This window comes from Arvicanthis niloticus, unplaced genomic scaffold (assembly GCF_011762505.2).
Source record: "Arvicanthis niloticus isolate mArvNil1 unplaced genomic scaffold, mArvNil1.pat.X pat_scaffold_1275_arrow_ctg1, whole genome shotgun sequence".
NCBI classification, from domain to species: domain Eukaryota; kingdom Metazoa; phylum Chordata; class Mammalia; order Rodentia; family Muridae; genus Arvicanthis; species Arvicanthis niloticus.
The window spans coordinates 26,979-38,019 of record NW_023045267.1 but is presented as its reverse complement, the minus strand read 5'-3'; positions in this window follow the sequence as shown (position 1 = coordinate 38,019).

Genomic DNA, 11,041 nt, shown 5'->3' with positions numbered 1-11,041 from the left:
GGGTCCTTCACATGGTGTGGCATAGTTTTTATTGGTCTCAGAAATGCCCGAGGCAATCAACAGCAGATTTGCCGTGAGCTTTCAGTTTTAGAAAGTTAAGAGTAAACAAGGCTGCTCCTTCCACCCTCAGAGAGTCATAAAGACACTATTTAAAGAAATATAGCTTTTTAAATGATCTCTTTTATCAAAGGACTATTATAAAACAGCCAATAATTAATCAACCTATATAATATATCAATTAGTGATAGATTCTTCTACTTTGTGTAAAATTACTCCTCTTTTGTCAATTAATTGTTGAAGGAAATTAAGATTTGCATCTCTCTTAAGAATATTAAACAGAGACTTAAATTCTTTTGTGAAGAGCTTAAAATAAGATCTTAGCCAATAAGCATCTCCTGGAAGCTTTTGAAAATCGTTTGAAGTAAGTCAAACTAATTCCAAACTGTCTTTTTTTTTTTTAGACCCATTATCTGTTATTTTTTTTTATCGGATATTTTACTTATTTACTTCCCTGTTATCTCCTGTTCTTTCTCTCCCCAAAACCCGTTATCTTATATTCCCTCTTCCAATTTTTATGAGGGTGTCCTCCCATCATTCTCCCAATCCGTGTCCTTGCTCTCACATTCGTCCCAACACCAGGGATCCAAACTTTCGGGGCCATGGCCTCCACTTCCACTGCCCATGAGGCCACCTCAGTTACCTATACAAGTGGAGCATGAGTCCCTCCCGTTCTGTTCTCAGGCTGGAGTTTTTAGCTGCCTGGGAGCTCTGGTGAGTATTTTGCCTACCCTTCTATAATAAAACCAACACCCACATTGTCTATGCATTGTGTCTTAGGTATTGTGAGCTTTTGGGCTAATATCCACTTATCAGTGAGTGCATGCATGTATGTTCTTTTGTGATTGGGTTACTTCACTCAGGATGACATTTCAAGCTTCTATCCATTTGCCTAAGGAATTTCATGATCATTGTTTTTAATAGCTGAGTAGTACTCCATTGTGTAAATATACACATTTTCGTATCCAGTTCCTCTGTTGAAGGGCATCTGGGTTCTTCCAACTTCTGGCTATTATAAATAAGGCTGCTACGAACATAGTTGGAGCATGTGTCACTGTTGTATGTTGAAACATCTTGGGGTAATGCCCAGGAGTGGTATAGCTGGGTCCACAGGTAACACTTATGTTCAATTTTCTGAGGTACCGCCAGACTGATTTCCATAGTGGTTGTACCAGCTTACAATCCCACCAACCAATGGAGGAGTGTTCCTCTTCTCCACATCTCCCCAGCATCTGCTGTCACCTGTGTTTTCAATCTTAGCCATTCTGATGGTGTTGAGGTGGAATCTCAGGTTGGTTTCATTTGCATTCCCCTGATGACTAGGGATGTTGAACACTTCTTTAGGTACTTCTCAACATTCGAGATTCCTCAGTGAGAATCTTTGTTCAGCTCTGTACCCCATTTTTTAATAGGGTTATATGATATTCTAGATAATTTCTCAGTTTGTATAGCTTGGATATTAGCCTCTATCAGTTGTAGAATTTGGTAAAGATCTTTTCCCACTCAGTTGGTTGCTGCTTTGTCCTATTGACAGTGTCCTTTGCTTTGCAGAAGCTTTGCAGTTTTATTAGGTCCCATTTGTTAATTCTTGATCTTAGAGCACAAGCCATTGGTGTTCTGTTCAGAACTTCTCCCCTATGCCCATGTATTTGAGGCTTTTCCCCATTTTCTCTTCTATTAGTTTCACTGTAGCTGGTTTTATGTGGGGCCTTGATCCACTTGGAGTTGAGCTTTGAACAAGGAAATAAATATGGATCATTTGCATTCTTCTTACGTGTTGACCGCCAGTTGGACCAGACCATTTGTTGAAAATGCTGTCTTTTTCACTGGGTGGTTTTAGCTCCTTTGTCAAAGATCAAGTGACCAAAGATGTGTGGGTTCATTTCTGGGTCTTCAATCTATCCATTGATCTTCCTACCTGTCTCTGTACCAATACCATGCAGGTTTTAACATTATTACTTTGCCTCTGCCTCTGCCTCTGCCTCGGCCTCCCTGCCTCCCTGCCCTCCCTGCCTCCCTGCCTCCCTGCCTCCCTGCCTCCTGCCTCCCTGCCTCCCTGCCTCCCTGCCTCCCTGCCTCCCTGCCTCCCTGCCTCCTGCCTCCCTGCCTCCCTGGCTCTGCCTCTCTGCCTCTCTGCCTCTCTGCCTCTCTGCCTCTCTGCCTCTCTGCCTCTCTGCCTCTCTGCCTCTCTGCCTCTCTGCCTCTCTGCCTCTCTGCCTCTCTGCCTCTCTGCCTCTCTGCCTCTCTGCCCCCTCTGCCTCTCTGCCTCTCTGCCTCTCTGCCTCTCTGCCCCTGCCCCTGCCCCTGCCCCTGCCTCAGCCTCTGCCTCTCAGCCACTGTGCCTCTACCTCTCTACCTCTCAGCCTTTGTCTTTCTCCATCTTTTTCTCACCCTCTGCCTCTGTCTCTCTGCCTCTGTCCCTCTGTCTCTTCCCCTGCGTCTGGCTATGCTTCTCTGCCTCTCTGCCTCTCTGCCTCTCTGCCTCTCTGCCTCTCTGCCTCTCTGCCTCTCTGCCTCTCTGCCTCTCTGCCTCTCTGCCTCTCTGCCTCTCTGCCTCTCTGCTTCTCTGCCTCTCTGCCTCTCTGCCTCTCTGCCTCTCTGCCTCTCTCTCTCTCTGCCTCTCTGCCTCTCTGCCTCTCTGCCTCTCTGCCTCTCTGCCTCTCTGCCTCTCTCTCTCTCTGCCTCTCTGCCTCTCTGCCTCTCTGCCTCTCTGCCTCTCTGCCCCTCTGCCCCTCTGCCCCTCTGCCCCTCTGCCCCTCTGCCCCTCTGCCCCTCTGCCCCTCTGCCCCTCTGCCCCTCTGCCCCTCTGCCTCTCTGCCTCTCTGCCTCTCTGCCTCTCTGCCTCTCTGCCTCTCTTCCTCTCTCTGCCTCTCTCTGCCTCTCTGCCTCTCTGCCTCTCTGCCTCTCTGCCTCTCTGCCTCTCTGCCTCTCTACCTCTCTACCTCTCTGACTCTGCCTCTGCCTCTCTGCCTCTCTGCCTCTCTGCCTCTCTGCCTCTCTGCCACTGCCTCTGCTTCGCTGCCTCTCTGCCTCTCTGCCTCTCTGCCTCTCTTCCTTTCTACCTCTCTGCCTCTTCCTCTGCTTCTGTTTCTCTGCCTCTCTACATCTCTGCCTCTCTGCCTCAGCCTTTCTGCATCTGCATCTCTGCCTCTGCCTCTGCCTCTGCCTCTCTTCCTCTGCCTCTCTGCATTTGCTTTTCTGCCCCTGACCCAGCCCCTGCCCCTGCCCCTGCCTCAGCTTCTCCCTCTCAGCCACTCTGCCTCTGCCTCTGTGCCTCTCAGCCTTTGTCTCTCTCCATCTTTAACTCAGCCTCTGCCTCTGTCTCTCTGCCTCTCTGCCTCTGTCTCTCTGCCTCTTCCCCTGCCTCTGGCTAAGCTTCTCTGCCTCTGCCTCTCTGCCTCTCTGCCTCTCTGCCTTTCTACCTCTTCCTAGGCCTCTCTGACTCTCTGCCTCTCTGCCTCTCTGCCTCTCTGCCTCTCTGCCTCTCTGCCTCTCTGCCTCTCTCCATCTCTGCCTCTCTCTCTGCCTCTCCTGCCTCTCTGCCTCTCTGCCTCTCTCTCTGCCTCTCTGCCTCTCTGCCTCTCTGCCTCTCTGCCTCTCTCTGCCTCTCTGCCTCTCTCTGCCTCTCTGCCTCTCTGCCTCTCTGCCTCTCTGCCTGTCTACCTCTGCCTCTCTACCTCTCTACCCTTCTGCCTCTGCCTCTCTACCTCTGCCTCCCTGTCTTGCCTGTCAGCCTCTTCCTCTGCCTCTCTACCTCTTACTCCGCCTCTCGGCCTCTCTGCCTCTCTGCCTCTCTGCCTCTCTGCCTCTCTGCCTCTCTGCCTCTCTGCCTCTCTGCCTCTCTGCCTCTCTGCCTCTCTGCCTCCCTGCCTCTCTGCCCCTCTCTCTGCCCCTCTCTCTGCCCCTCTCTCTGCCCCTCTCTCTGCCCCTCTCTCTGCCCCTCTCTCTGCCTCTCTGCCTCTCTGCCTCTCTGCCTCTCTGCCTCTCTGCCTCTCTGCCTCTCTGCCTCTCTGCCTCCCTCTCTGCCTCTCTCTCTCTGCCTCTCTCTCTGCCTCTCTCTCTGACTCTCTCTCTGCCGATCTATGCCGATCTATGCCTCTCTGCCTCTCTGCTTCTGCCTCTCTGCCTCTCTGCCTCTCTGCTTTTGCCTCTCTCCCTCTCTGCTTCTCTGAGTCTTTGACTCTCTGACTCTGCCTCTCTGCCTCTCTGCCTCTGCATATGCCTCTGTGCAACTGCCTCTGTGCCTCTGACTCTCTGACTCTGACCCTCTGACTGTGACTCTATTTCTCTTCCTCTCTGCCTCTGCATCTGGCTCTTCCTCTGCAACACTGCATCTCTGCCTCAGTCTCTGCCACTGCTTCTCTGCATCTGCCTCTCTGACTCAGCCTATCTTCCTCTGCATCTCTGCCTCTGCCTCTCTGCCTCTCTGCATCTGGCTCTCTGCCTCTCTGCCTCTCTGCCTCTCTGCCTCTCTGCCTTTCTACCTCTCTGCCTCTCTGCCTCTCTGCCTCTCTGCCTCTCTGCCTCTCTGCCTCTCTGCCTCTCTGCCTCTCTGCCCCTCTCTCTGCCCCTCTCTTTGCCCCTCTCTCTGTCTCTCTGTCTCTCTGCCTCTCTGCCTCTCTGCCTCTCTGCCTCTCTGCCTCTCTGCCTCTCTCTCTGCCTCTCTGCCTCTCTGCCTCTCGGCCTCTCTTCCTCTCTCTATGCCTCTCTCTCTGCCTCTCTGCCTCCCTGCCTCCCTGCCTCCCTGCCTCCCTGCTTCCCTGTCTCCCTGCCTCTCTGCCTCTCTGCCTCCCTGCCTCTCTGCCTCTCTGCCTCTCTGCCTCTCTGCCTCTCTGCCTCTCTGCCTCTTTTCCTCTCTGCCTCTCTGCCTCTTTGCCTCTCTGCCTCTATGCCTCTCTGCCTCTCTGCCTCTCTGCCTCTCTGCCTCTCTGCCTCTCTGCCTCTCTGCCTCTTTTCCTCTCTGCCTCTCTGCCTCTTTGCCTCTCTGCCTCTATGCCTCTCTGCCTCTCTGCCTCTCTGCCTCTCTGCCTCTGCCTCTATGCCTCTCTGCCACTGCCTCTGCCTCTCTGCCTCTCTGCCTCTCTGCCTCTCTGCCTCTCTGCCTCTCTGCCTGCCTCTCCTACTCTGCCTCTCTGCCTCTCTGCCTCTCTGCCTCTCTGCCTCTCTGCCTCTCTGCCTCTCTGCCTCTCTGCCTCTCTGCCTCTCTGCCTCTCTGCCTCTCTCTCTGCCTCTCTGCCTCTCTGCCTCTCTGCCTCTCTGCCTCTCTGCCCTCTCTGCCTCTCTGCCTCTCTGCCTCTCTGCCTCTCTGCCTCTCTGCCTCTCTGCCTCTCTGCCTCTCTGCCTCTCTGCCTCTCTGCCTCTCTGCCTCTCTGCCTCTCTGCCTCTCTGCCTCTCTGCCTCTCTGCCTCTCTTCCTCTCTGCTTCTCTGCCTCTCTGCCTCTCTACCTCTCTACCTCTCTATACGCCTCTGCCTCTCTGCCTCTCTGCCTCTCTGCCTCTCTGCCTCTCTGCCTCTCTGCCTCTCTGCCTCTTTGCCTCCCTGCCTCTGCCTCTATGCCTCTCTGCCACTGCCTCTGCCTCTCTGCCTCTCTGCCTCTCTGCCTCTCTGCCTCTCTGCCTCTCTGCCTCTCTGCCTCTCTGCCTCTCTGCCTCTCTGCCTCTCTGCCTCTCTGCCTCTCTGCCTCTCTGCCTCTCTGCCTCTCTGCCTCTCTGCCTCTCTGCCTCTCTGCCTCTCTGCCTCTCTGCTTCTCTGCCTCTCTGCCTCTCTGCCTCTCTGCCTTTCTGCCTCTCTGCCTCTCTGCCTCTCTGCCTGCCTCTCCTACTCTGCCTCTCTGCCTCTCTGCCTCTCTGCCTCTCTGCCTCTCTGCCTCTCTGCCTCTCTGTCGGCCTCTCGTACTCTGCCTCTCTGCCTCTCTGCCTCTGTGCCTCTCTGCCTCTGTGCCTCTCTGCCTCTGTGCCTCTCAGCCTCTCTTTCTGCCTCTCTGCCTCTCTGCCTCTCTGCCTCTCTGCCTCTCTGCCTCTCTGCCTCTCTGCCTCTCTGCCTCTCTGCCTCTCTGCCTCTCTGCCTCTCTGCCTCTCTGCCTCTCTGCCTCTTTGCCTCTCTGCCTCTGCCTCTATGCCTCTCTGCCACTGTCTCTGCCTCTCTGCCTCTCTGCCTCTCTGCTTCTCTGCCTCTCTGCTTATTGCCTCTCTGCCTGTCTGCCTCTTTGCCTCTCTGCCTCTGCCTCTCTGCCTCTCTGCCACTGCCTCTGCCTCTCTGCCTCTCTGCCTCTGCCTCTCTGCCTCTCTGCCTCTCTGCCTCTCTGCCTCTCTGCCTCTCTGCCTCTCTGCCTCTCTGCCTCTCTGCCTCTCTGCCTCTCTGCCTCTCTGCCTCTCTGCCTCTCTGCCACTGCCTCTGCCTCTCTGCCTCTCTGCCTCTCTGCTTCTCTGCTTCTCTGCCTCTCTGCTTCCTGCCTCTCTGCCTCTGCCTCTCTGCCTCTCTGCCACTGCCTCTGCCTCTCTGCCTCTCTGCCTTTCTGCCTCTCTGCTTCTCTGCTTCTCTGCCTCTCTGCTTACTGCCTCTCTACCTCTCTACCTCTCTGCCTCTGCCTCTCTGCCTCTTTGCCTCTCTGCCTCTGCCCCTGCCCCTGCCCCTGCTCAGCTCCTCCCTCTCAGCCACTCTGCCTCTGCCTCTGTGCCTCTCATCCTTTGTCTCTGTCCATCTTTTTCTCAGCCTCTGCCTCTGTCTCTCTGCCTCTCTGCCTCTGCCTCTCTGCCTCTTCCCCTGCCTCTGCCTAGGCCTCTCTGCCTCTCTCTCTACCTCTCTGCCTCTCTCTCTGCCTCTCTGCCTCTCTCTCTGCCTCTCTGCCTCTCTCTCTGCCTCTCTGCCTCTCTCTCTGCCTCTCTGCCTCTCTGCCTCTCTGCCTCTCTCCCTCTCTGCCTGCCTCTCTTACTCTGCCTCTCTGCTTCTCTGCCTCTCTGCCTCTCTGCCTTTCTGCCTCTCTGCCTCTCTGCCTCTCTGCCTGCCTCTCCTACTCTGCCTCTCTGCCTCTCTGCCTCTCTGCCTCTCTGCCTCTCTGCCTCTCTGCCTCTCTGCCTCTCTGCCTCTCTGTCGGCCTCTCGTACTCTGCCTCTCTGCCTCTCTGCCTCTGTGCCTCTCTGCCTCTGTGCCTCTCTGCCTCTGTGCCTCTCAGCCTCTCTTTCTGCCTCTCTGCCTCTCTGCCTCTCTGCCTCTCTGCCTCTCTGCCTCTCTGCCTCTCTGCCTCTCTGCCTCTCTGCCTCTCTGCCTCTCTGCCTCTCTGCCTCTCTGCCTCTCTGCCTCTCTGCCTCTCTGCCTCTCTGCCTCTCTGCCTCTCTGCCTCTCTTCCTCTCTGCTTCTCTGCCTCTCTGCCTCTCTACCTCTCTACCTCTCTATACGCCTCTGCCTCTCTGCCTCTTTGCCTCTCTGCCTCTGCCTCTCTGCCTCTCTGCGACTGCCTTGCCTCTCTGCCTCTCTGCCTCTCTGCCTCTCTGCCTCTCTGCCTCTCTGCGTCTCTGCCTCTCTGCCTCTCTGCCTCTCTGCCTCTTTGCCTCTCTGCCTCTGCCTCTATGCCTCTCTGCCACTGTCTCTGCCTCTCTGCCTCTCTGCCTCTCTGCTTCTCTGCCTCTCTGCTTATTGCCTCTCTGCCTGTCTGCCTCTTTGCCTCTCTGCCTCTGCCTCTCTGCCTCTCTGCCTCTCTGCCTCTCTGCCTCTCTGCCTCTCTGCCTCTCTGCCTCTCTGCCTCTCTGCCTCTCTGCCTCTCTGCCACTGCCTCTGCCTCTCTGCCTCTCTGCCTCTCTGCTTCTCTGCTTCTCTGCCTCTCTGCTTCCTGCCTCTCTGCCTCTGCCTCTCTGCCTCTCTGCCACTGCCTCTGCCTCTCTGCCTCTCTGCCTTTCTGCCTCTCTGCTTCTCTGCTTCTCTGCCTCTCTGCTTACTGCCTCTCTACCTCTCTACCTCTCTGCCTCTGCCTCTCTGCCTCTTTGCCTCTCTGCCTCTGCCCCTGCCCCTGCCCCTGCTCAGCTTCTCCCTCTCAGCCACTCTGCCTCTGCCTCTGTGCCTCTCATCCTTTGTCTCTGTCCATCTTTTTCTCAGCCTCTGCCTCTGTCTCTCTGCCTCTCTGCCTCTGCCTCTCTGCCTCTTCCCCTGCCTCTGCCTAGGCCTCTCTGCCTCTCTCTCTGCCTCTCTGCCTCTCTCTCTGCCTCTCTGCCTCTCTCTCTGCCTCTCTGCCTCTCTCTCTGCCTCTCTGCCTCTCTCTCTGCCTCTCTGCCTCTCTCTCTGCCTCTCTGCCTCTCTCTCTGCCTCTCTGCCTCTCTCTCTGCCTCTCTGCCTCTCTCTCTGCCTCTCTGCCTCTCTGCCTCTCTGCCTCTCTGCCTCTCTGCCTCTCTGCCTCTCTGCCTCTCTGCCTCTCTGCCACTGCCTCTCTGCCTCTGCCTCTCTGCCTCTCTGCCTGTCTGCCTGTCTACCTGTCTGCCTGTTTACCTGTCTGCCTGTCTGCTTCGGCCTGTCTGCCTGTCTGCCTGTCGGCCTGTCGGCCTGTCTGCCTGTCTGCCTGTCTGCCTGTCTGCCTGTCTGCCTGTCGGCCTGTCTGCCTGTCGGCCTGTCGGCCTGTCGGCCTGTCTGCCTGTCTGCCTGTCGGCCTGTCTGCCTGTCTGCCTGTCGGCCTGTCGGCCTGTCGGCCTGTCTGCCTGCCTGCCTGCCTGCCTGCCTGCCTGCCTGCCTGCCTGCCTGCCTGCCTGCCTGCCTGCCTGCCTGCCTGCCTCTCTGCCTCTCTGCCTCTCTGCCTCTCTTTCTCTCTGCCTCTCTGCCTCTTCCTCTGCTTCTCTGCCTCTTCCTCTGCCTCTCTGCCTCTTCCTCTCCCTCTCTGCCTCTCAGCCTCTCTGCCTCTCTGCCTCCCTGCCTCCCTGCCTCTCTGCCTCCCTGCCTCTCTGCCTCCCTGCCTGTCTGCGTCTCTGCCTCACTGCCTCTCTGTCTCACTGCCTCTCTGCCTCTCTGCCTCTCTGCCTCTCTGCCTCTCTGCTTCTCTGCCTCTCTGCCTCTAGCTCTACATCTCTCCCTCTGCCTCTCTACCTCTGGCTCTACCTCTCTGCCTCTGCATATGCCTCTGTGCCTCTGCTTCTGTGCCTCTGCAGCTATGACTGTGACACTCTGACTGTGACTCTATTTCTCTTCCTTTTTGCCTCTGCATTTGGCTGTGCTTCTGCAAATCTGCATCTCTGCCTCGGCTTCTGCCACTGCTTCTCTGCATCTGCCTCTCTGCCTATTCCTCTGCCTCTATTCCTCTGCCTCTCTGCCTCTGCCTCCTCTGCCTCCTCTGCCTCCTCTGCCTCTGCCTCCTCTGCCTCTCTGCCTCTGTGCCTCTGCCTCTCTGCCTCTGCCTCTCTGCCTCTCTGCCTCTGCCTCTCTGCCTATTCCTCTGCCTCTATTCCTCTGCCTCTCTGCCTCTGCCTCCTCTGCCTCCTCTGCCTCTGCCTCCTCTGCCTCTCTGCCTCTGCCTCTCTGCCTCTGCCTCTCTGCCTCTGCCAGTCTGCCTCTGCCTCTGCCTCTGCCTCTGCCTCTGCCTCTGCCTCTGCCTCTGCCTCTGCCTCTGCCTCTGCCTCTCTCAGCCTCTGCCTCTCTCAGCCTCTGTCTGCCTCTGTCTGCCTCTGTCTGCCTCTGTCGGCCTCTGTCTGCCTCTCTGCCTCTCTGCCTCTCTGCCGCCTCTCTGCGTCTCTGCCTCTCTGCCTCTCTGCCTCTCTGCCTCTCTGCCTCTCGGCCCCTCTGCCTCTCTGCCTCTCTGCCTCTCTGCCTCTCTGCCTCTCTGCCTCTCTGCCTCTAGGCCTCTCTGCCTCTCTGCCTGCCTCTCTGCCTCTCTGCCTCTCTGCCTCTCTGCCTGTCTACCTCTGCCTCTCTACCTCTCTACCCTTCTGCCTCTGCCTCTCTACCTCTGCCTCCCTGTCTATGCCTGTCAGCCTCTTCCTCTGCCTCTCTACCTCTTACTCCGCCTCTCGGCCTCTCTGCCTCTCTGCCTCTCTGCCTCTCTGCCTCTCTGCCTCTCTGCCTCTCTGCCTCTCTGCCTCTCTGCCTCTCTGCCTCTTTGCCTCTCTGCCTCTGCCTCTATGCCTCTCTGCCACTGCCTCTGCCTCTCTGCCTCTCTGCCTCTCTGCCTCTCTGCCTCTCTGCCTCTCTGCCTCTCTGCCTCTCTGCCTCTCTGCCTCTCTGCCTCTCTGCCTCTCTGCCTCTCTGCCTCTCTGTCGGCCTCTCGTACTCTGCCTCTCAGCCTCTCTGCCTCTGTGCCTCTCTGCCTCTGTGCCTCTCTGCCTCTGTGCCTCTCAGCCTCTCTCTCTGCCTCTCTGCCTCTCTGCCTCTCTGCCTCTCTGCCTCTCTGCCTCTCTGCCTCTCTGCCTCTCTGCCTCTCTGCCTCTCTGCCTCTCTGCCTCTCTGCCTCTCTGCCTCTCTGCCTCTCTGCCTCTCTGCCTCTCTGCCTCTCTGCCTCTCTGCCTCTCTGCCTCTCTGCCTCTCTGCCTCTCTGCCTCTCTGCCTCTCTGCCTCTCTGAATCTCTGCCTCTCTGCCTCTCTGCCTCTCTGCCTCTCTTCCTCTCTGCTTCTCTGCCTCTCTGCCTTTCTACCTCTCTACCTCTCTATACGCCTCTGCCTCTCTGCCTCTTTGCCTCTCTGCCTCTGCCTCTCTGCCTCTCTGCGACTGCCTTGCCTCGCTGCCTCTCTGCCTCTCTGCCTCTGTGCCTCTCTGCCTCTCTGCCTCTCTGCCTCTCTGCCTCTCTGCCTCTCTGCCTCTCTGCCTCTCTGCCTCTCTGTGTCTCTGCCTCTCTGCCTCTCTGCCTCTTTGCCTCTCTGCCTCTGCCTCTATGCCTCTCTGCCACTGCCTCTGCCTCTCTGCCTCTCTGCCTCTCTGCTTCTCTGCCTCTCTGCTTATTGCCTCTCTGCCTGTCTGCCTCTTTGCCTCTCTGCCTCTGCCTCTCTGCCTCTCTGCCACTGCCTCTGCCTCTCTGC